We start from the raw sequence: 12,345 nt of genomic DNA on the forward strand, positions 1-12,345 counted from the left end.
TTATTACTTTACAAAACCAAGTTGCCTTAGACTTTGTTCTTGCAGACCGTGGTGGAGTGTGCAAATTGATCGGGTCAAGTTGCTGTATTTTCATACCTGATGACGCTCCGACAGTATACCAAGCTATCTCTAAATTACATATAATCTCTGAGTCGATTCATCAGGACGAAGGAGATTGGTCATTATTGGAGTGGTTTTGGGGACTACTGTCCAAATGGGGTTGGAAGGTATTGACATTCCTTGGAGTAGTTTTAGCCATCGTATTCTCCTGTTGCCTTTGTATGCACTGTGGCCCCGCCATTTGCGACCTTTGTGCTATTATGTGCATCCCTAAACCCAAGTCACAAAGAACAGAGAATATCAGAATGATGCTACAGCAACAGCTCGATGACCACATGGTCATCGACATTGACTCAGATTAATGTGAGTCTGTGTATCTTGCCTGAGTTCAGGCAAAAGGAAGGTCTGAGGAACTTCGATTTTCGATCGTGATCGTATCGACCCGCCGTTTTGTGCTCCGCCGCCATTTTGTGTTGCCCTCACTCAGGCAGCACGACGATCGAAGTCTTTTCTGCTTTTCCTGCAATATTGTGTCGAAATAACCTTGTGCCTCTGTTCACAAAAGCTGGTGTTAGAGACTGGCCGAGTACACTAATCCCTGTCTGGTTTTCCTAATCCCTGTCTCAATTATCTGTTGGTTCACACTATTCTCTTCTGATTTTATCTTATCGTCTGGCCTTCGCTGTCCTCTGTTCGTATTCTCTTGTTTCACAACTGTCCTCCAAAACACACGAACGTATCTCGCCACCTGCAAGTCATTTACAGACCTGGTTAATACCTTAACCTGTGGGAGGGGTGGCAAACACAAATGGAGGAGAGGCTTCTTCGAGTTACTCGACACTTTGTTTTCCAACTTTTCCTATTGGCTCCATCCTATTTTCAAACTATTCTTATTGGCTCCTTTTATATGTGTTAGGTGTATTCTTAGTTAATGTATATATCACCTATGTACTATATAAGATTGTGCGCCACGGAGTGAAGTGGCAGTCTCCTGAGAACATACCGTGTGTACTTCTAGGACAACTGTACTAGCTGCAGCTAATAAAATCTGATCTGTTACGCCGACAGAGTGTCCCCGTGTCTCTGTGTAGCTAAGCAGGAGAACCCAGGAGATTAAGGCGTACCCTGCGCCGCCAGGTCCAAAAGGTTCTGGTTCTTCACAACAACTGACCTGCGCCTTACAATGGTTTTTCTTTATGTGCCGACTATACAGAAATTCATATGGTAAATTATAAAGAATGGAAAAAGGGTATGAAGGAAAACTCTGTACTTCTGAAATGTACACCAGATACTGAGTTTAGGAGCAGTGGTTGTTTGTACATCTCTGAATTGATGTACAGGCATGTGTTTCAGAAGTTTGTGAAATGTCCTCTGTGTTACACACTAGCTTACATTTGAAAGGCATAAACGTGAAAATGTTCAATTGCTAATAACAAATGTTCTAATGTTCTGTGTTTGCACATGTCTCCCTATAAAAATGGTACCCCACTTGTGTGGCTGTGCACTTTCTATGTGTGCTGCAGCACACAGAAAAAGCAAAAACGAGCAGAAATAAAAGTATTTCTCCTCGTTTGCCAATCTAACGCCTGCTTTTGCATGTCAATAGTATTTGGCGCTGCCACAGATCCCTGTAAATCTGGGTCAGCGTCAAAAAGCAATGGATGTTGTGGTGGGTCATCCACAGCAACAACCATTGTACAGCCCTCTCATGCATCCCCTAAGTGCCCCTAAGTACACCACATTTGGGTGTTGTAGAGGTATGGAGGATTCCCCTTCCTGCTGTAAATGCTGAACTACAGATATGGTTGTCCTTGTGTTTCTTCTCTTTTCAAAATGAATTGTTGCGACTTTTGGATAGAAACAGAAAATGATAAGAGCTCCTACCTGCTGCAAGAAGCCTGTATACTTCTCACAAGTGTAGCATTGGAAGGCTGTATTATCTCGTATGACATTGAAGTCTGTATTCTTATTTTTTTTGTTTCAGCAAGGGGGAGGTTGATTAGGTTCTCAGAAATATTTGGCATGAATCTGTTGGAAAGACTCTCTTGTGAAGTAGTTCACATCATAAGCTGCAAACACTGAGAGACCAAGGGAATGCTCAATGCAGAAAATCTACCCAGAGGAGACTGAGGTCAATTCAACCATTCTGAAGATTTGCAACAATATTGGGTATTAGTAAGGCTGATGTCATCCTTTCGAATTAGTATCCACAGCACATTCAGCAAGGTACTGATTAGAAATTACCATAATCAAGCTAGCATCAACTGCACCATCAGAAAGCCTGAAGCCTTCTAATGTATTTAATTTGGTTCATTAGATCTGTTCTCCTAGTCCTAGTTCACTACTGTTTTTGAATCTGCTACAAGATCCACAAAATTGAATGGGTGTAAGATACACTTTATAAATAATATACATTAAAAAAAAATAATAGCTAGTTTGCGGACAGTTAATTTATTATGATAATTGTTTTTTAAAGAGATGTGCATTCAATTCTTCCCTAAATTGGAGCAGCACTGAGGTGGTGCAGATGGATAGGCGGATGTTGTTCCAGATCCTGGGTGCATAGATGGCTTGTTTTTTCTTTTTATACTTTTTAGTCTGCAGTCTAATGTCCTGATTGTGGATGTGCAGAGAACCACCACAGGTGGTGAACTTGTTTGCAAGGTAAGTTGGTGGATATGGAAGTGAAAGACAAAATAGAAAGTGATCACAATCCACTGTGCCTGACACTCCATCCCTACCATGAAATGTCCGATCTCCCAAGAGGGAACCAAATGGTGACGCAAGATCTTGTAAGCTCAAACAATCTTCGCCACCTGAAGTGGAGTATGCTCTTGGAAGATGTTGACAACTTAGAGACTCTAAAGGAATTAGTGGCGACTGAGGTATCTAAGATAAAGTGCCATTATGGGAGGACTGATTTTACAGACTACATGATGGCTGCTCACGAGAAACTATTTTCAAAAATCCAAAGTTTCTTTGTTAAAACAGTAGCCCCAAATAAAAAGAAAAAAGTCCAAGAGAGTAAAGGATGGTATGACAGGAGTTGCAGGATATCACGAGACAACCTTAGCGTAGAACTGAGAACAGGAAATGCAGCAGCAGTAAGGTTGGGAAGAAACCAGTATAGACAGGCCCAAAAATTGGCAAAGAAGCGTTGGGATGAGGTTTATTGGCGCGAACTCAAGGAGGCGTGTGCCTCTAAGGATTCTAAGCGCTTTTGGTCCACAGTAAAATGGGATAAGGGTGGCACAGCACCCCATCCTATGAACCATGTTCCGAAAAGCAATTGGGTGGAATACTTCCAACCACAGTATGCCTGTAATCCCATATTTTCCATTGGTTGTCCGCCTCCACAAGTCTTTTACAAATCTCCAATATTTGATGAAAAGGATGTGAGTATTGTACTGGATTGTGTGGCCGGGGGCAAAGCTCCAGGCATGGACGGAATTCCGGCTGATATATTTTTATCGGATCGTAATTCCTGGTGTACATACCTTGCATTGCTGGCTAATGCGGTGGCAATGGGAGGGAAAGTGCCTGCCTCTTGGAAGGGAGCCGAAATCATTCCCATATTTAAAAAAGGTGATAGAACCCTGGCCAAAAATTATAGACCCATTAGTTTGATTGATACAGCACAAAAACTAATGGGCCGATTAGTCCAAAATAAACTGCAGCAATGGATCAACGAAAACAATATTTTGTCATCTTACCAAGCTGGATTTCGTCCTCTAACTAGCAGCGTTGATCAAGTCCTCCACTTCTTAACCATCTACTGGAGAAATGTTACCCTAAAGAAGGGGACATTGTATGCAGTTTTTGTGGACCTAAAAGCCGCTTTCGACTTGGTCCCCAGAGAGAAACTTTGGCAGACCTTGGCGGACGAGGGCTTAAGCCAGGAATTGCTCACACTCCTTGTTCGTCTCCACGAAAATAATTTTGCAAGAATAAGGTGGGGCAAGCAAGGAGAAGTAACTGATCCCTTTCCGGTAGAACGTGGGGTGAGGCAAGGGTGTGTCCTAGCACCGACTCTCTTCTCAATTTATATAAACGGCATTGTTGAGCATTTAGAGAAGATTGCTAGTGACGCCCCAGTAATCGCAGGCTCTCGTGTACCTATCCTCATGTTCGCAGATGACACGCTCCTACTTTCCCGCACTCCCAGTGGGCTCCAAAAAGTGGTTGATGCATTTGGTATATTTTGCGACGAGAGGGGCCTTGAACTGAACACCTCCAAAACAAAATTCATGTGCCTCAACCAGCAGTCCACCTTTAAAGGTGTAATAAAATATAAAGGTACACCCCTAGAAAGGGTGGACTCTTTCTCTTACCTAGGCATCACTCTCCAAGGAAAAATGAGTTGGAAGCCACACATAACCACAACTTTACTAAAGTTTAGGCAGCTAGCAGGCGCAATTACCCTAAAACATCGCTCCTCGCTGACAAAGCCAGTAAATTGTGTGTTGGAAATATATTCTATGAAAGTACTAGGGGCTTGTTTATATGGTTCTGAACTATGGGGGTTTTCTAATTTGAGAGAACTGGGCCGAGCAGAAAACAGGTTTTTACGAGGTATTGTGATGGTCCCCCAAAGCACACCCATAATCCCACTAAAATTGGATATGGGAAGAAAAGGAATAGAGGACATAGCGAGGCTACGCCCTCTTCTATATTGGAGACGGATTATGGTGACCCCAGAATTGAGCCATTATGCTGCGGCACTGACGGACGTTATTAAATTCGACCGTTTCCATACTATCCCATGGTTAAGGGAGCTCCGGGGACTCCTTATAAAAATGAATTTGAATCATCTATGGGATACCAAAGACGTAACCTGCTTTCCTACGAAGGCAAAGCTGAAAGACCTATATTGGGAAATGGTATATTTTACAATGTTTAGTGACGTCACAAGTACAAGCCTAACATCTCGCTTCTTGGACATAAAAATGTACCCTTCTTGCGAAATTTTTTGGGATATCATTGAAAAACCCTTTGATAGAAAACTTTATTTTCAATTTCGCATAGGTACACTCCCGGTGAATGCGTTTAAGAAGCACTGGTCCCCAGTATGGGATGAACATTGCCACCACTGTAAAGAACAAATTGAGCACATTTCCCATCTTTTGTTCTGTTGCCCATTGTATTCGTCCCCCAGACGCAAATGGTTAAAACCTGTGTGCTCTAGTTTGGGAACCCGTAGCCAATCCGCAGCCCTAAGGATACTTGAAACAGATTGTTCCATATTGCTTGTGGTTGGGGTAGCAAAATTTTTGGCCTGGTCATGGTCAATTCGTACTCGTTCACTTATGGCAATCGTATCGTAATGAAATTATGTATATTCTCAATCTTGCACTCTCCCGTATGAATTATTGTATTTTATTTATAGAAAAATCTATATTTTAAGAAATTTGACAAATTGAAGTACTTGTATTTTTATTATGTATTTACTCGACATTCCATGTTTAATATGTATTTTTATATATAGTATTTATTGTATTAGGGATAGGGGAATGCTTTTATGACAAATGTCGAATAAAGCTTTAAAATTGATTGAATTGCAAGGTAAGTCGTGGTGCTTTGTGTGATGACTTTGTAAATTATGCAGCTAGTTTTGAAGATAGTGTGGCCATCAAGGGGAGCCAATGATTTGCCATTAGGTTGTGTTTGACGTGATCACATTTCTTCAAGCCCTCGATGAGTCATGCTGTGATGTTTAGGATGCCCTTAAGCAGTGCTTAATTTGAGCCAGTGGTTTCCAGTGTACTGGCACTTAATTATTCACACTAGTACTTATGACAGTCAGCCACATGGTGGTGGTATTTAGAGAGAGGCACAGCAACTGTTAATTCAATATACATTTACAATGACTAATACCATTTACAATGACTAATACCTGCCACCCAAGCCATTCTTTTAGCTTTGGGGGACAGGAATAGTCTGAATTGTCAAACTTTTAGGAGTGTGAAGGTTAGAAGTTGTGTTGGTACAGTCATTTGCAGCGCTGGCAGGGGCAATGGATGTTGCAAGCAGCAGTGGCCTCATAATGAGGGCCCTGTCACTTATTTCTTTTTTTTTTTACACATTAATCACTGGTGGGAGTGTGGAGTCTGGGAGTCCACGAAGCAAGGCTTTACCAACATCCAGATTCAAAAGAATGTCAGCTTTAACAAAAGTTCTAAAGTCACTTTCTAGAAGAAATAATTTAATTTTCCTTAGAACAGAGAGCTGTCATCAAGCTACCTTAATTAAACATTTTCCTTGATTGTGACTTTGGTATAAAGGGTGAACCCAAGAGACTTGGCATTCAGTAAATGTTGGCATTCAAAGCCATCAAGGTTCATGTCATTGAGTGAGTTTTGTACTGCTACTTGGGTGTTGCTCCCGGAAACTAACATGAAATATGTCCTGGTTGGGCTGAGTTTGAGGTAGGCACTGGGCATCCAGGTATGGGTGATGTGCAGGCAATGTTTGAGGCTTTGGAAGTCTGAAGCAGAGGAGACTTTCAAATGGAGGTATGTATCATTGACATACTGATTATGCTTGGCACTGTTATCTATAAGTAGAGCATCATGCGGCTTCATGTAGAGTTTGAAGATGACTGAGGACAGTACGGAACCCTGAGAGATTCGGCATGTGATAGAGATCTTTTGGAAGCTGGAGGCGTCCATGTGAATAAACTGGTGTTAGTTAAAAGTTAGAAGAACCAGTCTGTCCTGAGAGCTTCCAGGAGGATGCCTAGAGTGAAGGAAGCATTTACAAATGTGAGTAGGGGTGAGAGAGCCTCTGCAGAGAGAGCTTTGATGGAGGGCAATGGTAAAATATCATCTTCATAAGTAATGGCTGTGAGTGAGTTAAGTATATCAGTGAGACCTGCTAGAGGTAAGGTGTTGTTGGATGACCATTGTGGGATTTTATGGGAATGAGTAGGACTAAAAGATGAAGCAGGCTTGATGTTGTTGATGTGTTGTCAGATTTTCTGCATTCTTTTATCCCTTAAGTTGTTGAAGGCATTGCTATTTTCTGTTGAGTGAGGATCAGGAGGTTCCGGCAGTGTTCTGATGCAGTGCTTGATTGTCTGGAAAAGTGTTCTGTTTCTGTTGATGGCTTCATTGATTGTGTTGGTATAGTGCTTTGTTTGATCTTTTCAAGTTGTCTGTCCACACCAAGTGGTAGGATGACCATGAAATTCTACATCATCGCTTAAAACTTAGGTACACAAAATCCTTACTCCTAGGTTTGGGGCAGTACTTGTGTATTTTGGATAGAATAACTGTGCCCCAAAGCCTAATGGTGAAAAGCATCTGCATGGCAGAAGGTAATGCAAAACATTATTCCTGTCCCAAAATATAGAAATACATTTCACTTCATCAAGCAAGCTACCCCAATAGACTTTCCAGTGAACTACCTTTTGCAGGAATAGATTCAAATAGGTATGTAGCAACAAAGGTCATGGACTGGCTATGTGAACATGCACACCTAAGCACCACTGTTCCAAGAATGTTTTCAAGTTGTAGTCAATATCTTTTTTGTTTTTGTTTTCCAACATACCCTGCCCCTACTAATCCAGAGGAAGGCTATCCCCTTTCTTGTAACCTGGAATTTGGAATATGACTAACCAGCATATACAGGATCCATCTTTGGCACAGCTTTTTGGTTTGATGTATAAAAAGAAACAGTTTCTGGATTACTGGTGAAGTCACCTAACATGCATGCAGCCTGACACTCAGCCTTGCAACTGTGCATCAATTTAAACTCCCACCGACTCCTTATTGCATTCACCCAAATTTCCATCCACAATACCAAACACACAAGCCTCCCCCAATAATGAAGAGACACTTTCAGTTATAATCCAGACCCTTTAGGTTTGACAGTCTTTGTTACCCTTGTCTCCATTGTTCCCATAGTTTCTTTCTCTCCCTTACACAACGGGTAGAACACTGTTCTCTGAGAATTTGGCACGCCTCTATACCCAGTGCCCATGGCATTGCCTTCTCCTCTGCCCGCGATTTAACTCCATTCTCTATCTCACACTTTTCCCATTCCTCCATGCGCATGGTATGACTCTTTCCTCTATTGCCTTAGTATACCTCGCTTCTTATCTTCTCACCTGTGACTATTGAATCACCTTTTTATTTGAATCCATTACGTTACCCTCTTTTCTTTGCTTATAAATTCTGCTCTATGCCTAGTCTATTAACCCCTTAGCTTTCCCATTGTCTCAGTCTAACCTCTGTACACATAGTTCTAGTGTCTTATCTCATCCCATGGTATTACTGCTCTTCTGTTGTCTTGATGTAATAGCCCCCTTTATCCACTGACATTAATCTCTTCCGTTCAGGTGCATCACACCTACCCATGTGCTCATGTTTTCGCCTTCTCTGAGCCTCAACCATCACCCTCAGGTCTGTCTCGTGGTAAATTGCTCTTTTCCATGCCCATCATTTGGCTGTCTCCCGTGTTTCCATGGAACACAACGCTCTCCTGCCTTGTGTTGCTTGTTACTCTCTGCCCATACCAGCATCCTCTCCTTTGTACTCACGGCATCGCCATAGTCTCTGTGTCTATGCTATTTAAGGCGGTTATGCCAATGAATAACCCTATCCTCTGACCCTGGATTTTACTCTCTTCTGTATGCCACATTGTTATCATCTCTTCTGTTCCCCAGTTGTCAGAGGTTGCATTGTGGGATCAATGCTATTTGAAGTGCATAAAACACCCCGAGGACTGGAACCTCAGCACCACATGCATGTGCACATGTACAGGTGAGGATGCCGAGGTTGTGGGGCAGCACTTCGAGTTCTCGATCTGAATGATGTGACCTGGGTAGCCCCCCATCCTGCTCACACTGGTAGGAGGTCAGGTAGCCCCAGTCCATGCTCGGTACTTCTGCTGCAGGCCCATACAGGCAGACAGCCAACGTGACCATCCAGGATGGCAGGACTAGTGGTCGATTGAGTGTGCATGTCAACCTGAGACATTGTGCTGGCTTGAGGAACAAGTACTGCGCAGCATATGGCTTTCTGTCTGCTTTAAAGAGCTCGAGCCTGGCCTCTCACAACATGCCAGCAGTGCCACTGGTAGCACACTGCTGTTGCTAAGGAGACAGTATGTAAGGGACAGGTGCATGGAGACACAGCTAGAGAAGAGGGGCATTATGTGAGAGGAGGTCATCAGAATAAAGCGGACAGGATTTCAGGAGAGTTGCAATGGGTTGAAGAGGGAACAGGAGGAGCGAGATAGCATGCAGGAAGACATCAAAGGTGCAGAAAGATAGCATCTAGTTAGACATTAGAAGTTATAAGAGAGAATGAGTGAAGACTACAGCATGGGAGAGATAAGAGCATAAAAGCATGCAGCGAGTGAGGCACAATGATACTGTTGACCATTAATCCAAATGGCCTGCCAGCACACCCCATTGTGTTTTTAGGGGACTCCCTTCAGTTGGGAAGGCTGCTATATCCTCACGTTTCTATGGTGGCCACCTTAGATAAGGAGGTTCCATTCTCAGCCCCATCCAATGCAGCTTGTCTGTTAGACCCTGTGATGATGAAAGGTAGGGTTTTAACTTGTGACTGCTTCCACACCAGCGACACCCTTTGACACGCTCTATGGTCTGGTACACTGGGCCCGGTACCCATAGGTAGAGTTTGACTCATCGTTAGTTTTCTTAATAAATTGTTTTATATTGATGCCTGCCTGTGAAACTGAGACGGAATTGTATCGATTTTACACGTGAGACCATTTGCTGAACAGCAATTCTGTATGCGATTTTGTATGTAAAGGTACTTTAACATGCACTTGTGTAAAATTATAGATTACACGATGATTTATCCTTAAATGGTGACGGGAGTTCTCCGGGCATCCCACCCAAGTCATTCGAGTTAGTGTTTTTGTATCATCAATATACCAAAAAGTAAACTGTTGTAATGTGGAAGTTCCCAATGTTTTGTTGCGGAAAATCAATACAAATCATTATAAAAAAATAAAAATAACATTGTGACTGTTTGCAGTCCAGTCAGTTCCACCTGCGTTTTGTTAAAAGCTTGCACTCGCATGAGACAGGCTTCACAGGCAGGAAGGGGACTCTGGGAAGCAGAATACAGCGTGCTTCTAAGACGGCCTGACCGGTGCCTCTCATGAGATGTATCCCGGAGACGGACTCCTTTGTCAGTTGCCACTGTAAAATATTAGCATGTGCAATGCATCTGTGGGCAGATCGAGAATGTGAAAAACACTTCAAGCAACCAATGGCAGAAGGGAGGGTGGCCCAAAGCAAGCAATGGCAGAAGGGAGGGTGGCCCAAAGCAACCAATGACAGAAGTGAGTGTACCCCAAAGCCACTGTCTTTGTAATTTATTTTATTGATGGGGTGCTCCAGACGGAAGGTACAGATCTGCGGCCAGACCTAACAATAGTGCTTGCAAAATGCATCAGCGCCCAGGGACATCTTAAGGATTTTGGGGGCACTGGGCCAAACAGATTATGGTGGTCCTTTTTTAGAACAGCTTGAAATGTATGGTCCAGTTTCAGCTTTTTCATGCCCTCTTTGGCCAGGTCACTGTCAGAGCACAGGCACACTGGTCCAAATTCTAAATGTGTTTACATCTAATTTTTAGGGATAGTGATGTGTGTTTTAAATATTGTAACACAGCAGCAGCTCACTAATATTACTGCAAATGATCTCTGTGACATCTGAATATGTGAGCTCCTGTTTTGATCTAAAAGAAACGTTTTTATGGATGTTGCATGAAACATTAACACAACAGTTTTTTTTCTGCACAATGCCTGTAACAGGCTCTCACACATCAACCACATTAAAAATAAATGAAAGGAAAATGGTATTTGAAACAATCTGTTTAAGAATTATTCAAGGGCACCAGGGCAAGGCTGTCTGCAGAACAGAGCTGGCTTTGTAAGGGGCCCCACCTTAATGTCTGGGACCCTGGGCCAGAGCCCACATGCCCATGCCTTAAAACATCTCTGTCAGCGCCTCAAATGCTACGTTTTTATGGGATCTGTGAGAGATACAACTGTTGTCAATTATTTTAGAATGAGAAGAGAAAGATTGAGCTAGGTAAATTGTTTATCCTAAAACCTGAAGCCCTTTAAGTTAAAACAAGTTGTGCTTACGTTTTCATCACAGTGAATTTACTGTATCATTCTTTTAGGGCTTAACGCGCAACATAAAAATGAAAACAACAGCAGGAGGGACGGATAATTCTCTTGCCGCTCGGAAGGATTGTGTTCCTTGTCATGTATAAGCCTAAAAGCTCTCAAATTTAGAATTCAAAGAAGTAAGAGATCACAAACATCAGAACAAATTTATCTTTAAGAACTTAAAACAATTTATTGATGTTTTCTTTCCATGACCTGAAGTTTTTCTCCTAAGCATATATCATGTAAATGATGGAAGGATAGAAAAGTATAACTTGACAAGCTAGAAAGCTCCCTTAAGTGACTCTGATATTTTAACCGCCTGCTACAATGTTAAACTGAAATATGACAGTGAAGACTTGAAGCCACAGCAAGAGCAAATAAACACACTTATCTCCAACACGTGCTGCAGTGTGGCGCTATGGGTAATCTCCTAGGGCCAAGTATTACAGTGGACCCAGGACCAGGTCACGGTCTGTAAAACCTTTGCCCTAAATTAAACCTAACAAAATATGGCATTTTGCGATTTGGAAATAGTTGGGAAAATATGTTTTAATGGTCACTCATATATATTTTTTAGCATTTAAAAATGATATGCTTCCAATCTAGCACTAGCAGAAAGTGTAAGAGAGTTATCAGATAGAGTGTATTGGAGTGAAATGTGATGTCAATGTGCTGTGTTCTGGTCCCAAAAAGGTAAAACATGTCTGTTACAAATTGGGTTTCTGGCTGGCAGAGTTGTGCATCCTGTCCAAGCAAGAACCACAATCCTAGTCAGGGTACGTCAGATACATACCATAAATTAACCTGTGCTCACCCTCTGATAGCTTGGCACAGAGTGGGCAGGCCTAACGTAAGGGGCAATGTGTAAAATATGTGTGCAACACTTCAAAGAGTAACACAGTGAAAACACCGCAAAAAGACTCCACACCAGTTTAGAAAAATAGATTAGGATTTTATAAATAAAACAAGAACAAAGCAACAAAAATCCAATAAGTAGAAGTCAACATATGAATATTTAAAGACTAACAGTGAAAATAGCACTTAGAAGCAATAAGTGGTTTTGGGGTTATCAGGTTGCACTGAGTTCAGGCCGACCGTGACGGAGCACGGGCCAGATACAGGAGCCAC

This window comes from Triturus cristatus, chromosome 5_1, assembly GCF_964204655.1.
Source record: "Triturus cristatus chromosome 5_1, aTriCri1.1, whole genome shotgun sequence".
NCBI classification, from domain to species: domain Eukaryota; kingdom Metazoa; phylum Chordata; class Amphibia; order Caudata; family Salamandridae; genus Triturus; species Triturus cristatus.